The sequence below is a fragment of the Cibotium barometz genome, chromosome 38, assembly GCF_041138505.1.
Source record: "Cibotium barometz isolate CiBa-2024 chromosome 38, ASM4113850v1, whole genome shotgun sequence".
Lineage (NCBI taxonomy): Eukaryota > Viridiplantae > Streptophyta > Polypodiopsida > Cyatheales > Cibotiaceae > Cibotium > Cibotium barometz.
Window position 1 is genome coordinate 10,194,179 of NC_141083.1, and position 4,526 is coordinate 10,198,704.

Genomic DNA, 4,526 nt, shown 5'->3' on the forward strand with positions numbered 1-4,526 from the left:
CTAACATGTTGTAGAGCATCTATTTTTTAATTATTCAAGTGAAGAATTTGTAATATAATATAATATAAAGAAAGCCTCTTAGTGACTCAATTTGTGTGGCTAAGTGATACAAGCGACTCAATCATGTCTTTTTTTTCATGTCACAATGAAGGTTGCAATATTTTGTGACACTTCATAATTTCATATCAATATGTTTTTGGAAGTTCATGTTGTAGGAAATGTGTAGAATGCTTTGTTAGGACATCTAACATGTTTTGAAAAAATTGTGTTGTAGGAATTGTTTTGGTTTCATTTTCAGGTAGTTACCATTTTCGGGGACGAGTTTTGATTATGTTCGAGGTGGAATTAGGAGAAGTTTTGTATGAGAGAGTTTTTCCATTTTGCACATAGATCAACTTTGGTCCACTGAAAATTTTGTGATTCGCATTATTTCACATCCGTTTAGTGACTCCAAAGTAGTCTTTGAGTGGTTTTGTGCTAAAAATGTGCCTAGGTTTTCGTATTGAGACATTGCAGGTCCTAAATGGAGGTCAAGGACAAAGATTTACCCTCGAAAATTAAATACAAAGTCCAAGAGGAGGATGGAACATTCCAGATGAGCTTTTGAGCATCCTCATCGGGTCATTGTGACACGAGTGGCGCAGCATTGAAAGGGTTGTTTTCGCAGTATTATTCGACCTTTCTCCAATATTATAACGTTTTCAAATTACCATATTTATACATTTTTTAAATAGGTGGTCAAAAGAGAAAGCATGATAATACTATTGTTTTTTAACGTTAAATGATGCCGTTTTGGAGAATTGTCATTTTGTATTTGTTTATGCTTTGATACACCTTTTTTTGTTTATGTAATAGTAGAATAATTCTTTAGTGTCATATCCAAGTGAGGCCAATCAAAAGCTGAGAGTGGTTCATAATGTATTAATTGATAAAATTAGCCTTTTATTTTCTTATTTTGTTGTAGTACATGCATATTTTTAATTATTTTGCTATTGTACATGATAAAATCACCCTTTTGATTTTCTTATTTTGTTGCCATACATGCATATTTTTTATTGGCCTACTACTTATGATGTAACTTTGTATTGTGTATCATTGATACTAAATCCACATATGTGATCTTTTAGAATTCTAAGCTCTCTCTCTCTCTCTCTCACACACACACACACACACACACACACAGAGTAGCATTTTTGTGCTCCCGAGTGTTTGCACACCATTGGAAGATGTGAAAGAGGCTTGGGCCCTAAATGCTTGCTTCTCACACAAGCTCTTGGGGATGAGATTTAAGAGAGAGGGATGGTTAGAGAAATCCTACACTCCTTAACATCCTAATGAATGGAATGAACAAAGAAACAAGTAACACAACTATACGAATCCCTTGACACAACCTTCTCTCCCATGAAAAATCGCAATGATAAGATTAAGGGTTCTCACATAGAATGTTGTCACCATCCCACATGCAATGCACCCAAGAGAAGATCATAGCACTCTGCCCATACTCGTCCAAGAAGAATTACCCATCAACCTCACAACCTCTTAGAGAGAAAATATAAGTACGTAACAACAACCCAAGTATTGCATGTGATTTGGGTTAAATTGGACACAATGGGGTAATAAACTCTCCACATAGTGAATTTTCTTCTTGAATAAGATTTTTCATTTGTGCATTCCAAATATAAAAAGATCTAAGAGTAAGGGAGAATACTTAAAAGATCAATATTATCGATTAATAAGAACTTAATTTATAGGAAAAATACTTAGTTTACAGTTCATTTGGTGTTTCTCAATGCGTGTCATGATCAAAGCAATGATGATATTATAGAGGACGTGTCGGTGGAGGAAATGATTGCATATCTAGTTGTATATATCACATACTAGTTAGGGCATGTATTAATGCACACACATGCAAAGAGGAGGGAGAAGGATGCATAGAGTTTGGTGAAAAAGAAGAAAGTGTCAACCTGGAAGAAAAGAGAATGTCCTTTTAGTTTAGCCCATTGGGCATTTTTTGTACTTGCCTTTGGGTTTTGTTGCACATGATGAACATTAAAATTGCAAAAAAAAAAAATTACATACCAACTTGTTATATTATTATTCTTCAATGTTTGTGCATGAAAGCTTTGTACATGCTTGTTGTAAACAAAAGCGTTGGGAAATTAAAAATGTGAAAGAGAATATGGCAAAAAGAACTATCCCAATGAATCCTTCTTGCTTGTTTTTTTTTTATCATCATGTAGATTGTAGTGTTGGTATTAGCATCGGATATGGTGATCTAGTATACATAGTTTAGTTAAGAACTGCCTAAAAAAGATTGAGAAGATTTATTGCAAAGATAAAATGTGTTTAACTTCCTGTATTATTGCAATACTTGTGTTGATTATTGTTTTATTTTGAATATACGAAGGGCTATGGCACGCGGTACACACAGAAGAGCTCTACACCACTTTTTGTGCGCGTCAACCGATGTTGTAAAACGAGTAGGTCTCGAAGCGGTAGTAGCAACTGACGGAGTGGACTTGTGCACCCACAGCGTCATCACAGTCTTGCCAGGAGTTGGGGTGGGCGGACAGGCAATCGGCGCACTCGGCCTCCGAGAGGTAGCCAGGCACTGGGCCAGGGCGTAGAGACGACCGCTTGATACGTTTGCACTTGCGCTTGCGCTGGCATAGCCCACGTTGCTCTTGGGAGCCCAAGTGACCACTTCGCGCAGCAGTTGCTCGATGTCCCTCTGGAAGGCGGTGACGTTGTTGTCCTTCTGCGTATTATTGCACAGCTCCACCACAATGCTGGAGTCTTCTGTGAAGAAAGAATAGTTCTCGTACCTGAGAAAGCAGCCGTCCAGCTGCACCCTCGAGCCAATCGCGTTCGGGCAGCTCTCCAGCGCTCTTTGTACCGCGTCCCCTACACACTGCGAGCAAACGTCCGGTGACACGTCTCCCCTACATTGGTACACCCCGTTCACCTTGTCCGCCCCCTTGCCATAGCTGCTTCTGTGGTATCTTGCAGAGGGGGACTCTCGTTCTAAAGCCATTAGCACTCTGCTCAAGTCCTTGCTGAACACGCTCCCATTGGTATAGTTGTTTGTGTTGCACAGAGTGTATACTTCAGCCGAGGGGTCGAATGCGGAACCTACACTAATTAGCAGGGGCACGAGTGAAAGCCCAATAATGATTAAGAGCTTGCCGTGTCCCATAGCCAAGTCTGCTAGCATTCTTCTCTTTGTTTTTGAGAGAGTTGTAAAGGCTACAATGCTCAATAATTATTTACGCTGCACAGCTGCTAGTTATATATATACGAGTGGTAACGATCACATAAACAATAAAAACACTCTGTGTGGGCGAAGACTCTGTGTTGTCTTTCTAGAAAGTTGGACATTGTCGTTTACTTTCAAGAAAAGTTGGGGTATATTTTGAATTTTGATAACCTTCACATTGGATTATTATAATCCTTGGTGATCTCGTGTTGTGTTTCTAGAAAGTTGGACATTGTCGTTTTTTTGGTGATCTCTTGTGGGTTTCTTTCCATTTTAAATGCCATAGCAGGAAATGGATAAAAAGGACCATTGCCATTTATCAAAATTTGATTGTCTCCATGGGAAAAAAGCTTCTATTGTGTGTGTGTGTGTGTGTGTGAGAGAGAGAGAGAGAGAGAGAGAGAGCAACAAAATCAGAAAATCAGAGCGTGATTTTATCATGTACAACAACAAAATAATTAAAAAATGCCCATGTAGTGCAACAAAAGAAGAAAATCAAAAGGATTATATGCTAAAGAATTATTCTACTATTACATAAACCAAAAAAGTGTATCAAAGCATGAACAACTCAAAATGACAATTCTCAAAAGTGTATCATTCAACATTTAAAAACAATATTCTTATCGTCCTTTCTCTTTCGATCACCTATTTTATTCTAGAGCTACAATTCTAGATAACATAAATGTATAAATATTGCACTTTAAAACCATTATAATACTTGAGAAAGTCCAAATAATATTATATCCCACCTTCTTGTCAACCCTCATTTTTGAAGACTACGAAACCCTTCTCAGGCGTTGTATCCTTCACATAAGGATAACAAAAAAATTACCCTTCAAAAGAAAGGCTTCAATTTGAAAATTTGCTAAAATTTTCCTTCCAAACTAAAATTATAAGGAAGAAATGCTAGTCCAATTTTTTCCCTTCAAATGAAATCATGGATCTACCCTTCAAAACCAAGGGCGACTTCTTGTACAAATACAAAGCATGGCACCTGTCATTGTTGACTCTCTCAAGATCTTTAGAATTAACTATTACTTACTTTTTCCTTCTTTTAGAAAACTTTGTTTGGCAATAAGTTTCAATAAAAGGACAAACATGGAACCATGAGTATACACTCTTTCACCACCCTAATTGGCAAACTAGATTTCTTTTTCTTTGCTTAAGTCAATCCTAAGTTTGTCAAAGCCTACATTTTCACTAATAGGATCCCACACTCCTACTTCATCAAGTAAATATTGCAACTCTCTCTCTCTCTCTCTCTCTCTCT

At 37.4% G+C, this 4,526-nt stretch overlaps 1 pseudogene; it reads right to left on the reverse strand.

Moving 5' to 3' along the window:
- Positions 1 to 2,370: 2,370 nt before the first annotated feature.
- On the reverse strand, positions 2,371 to 3,244 carry LOC147616332 (antimicrobial ginkbilobin-2-like protein; annotated as a pseudogene).
- Positions 3,245 to 4,526: the final 1,282 nt, after the last annotated feature.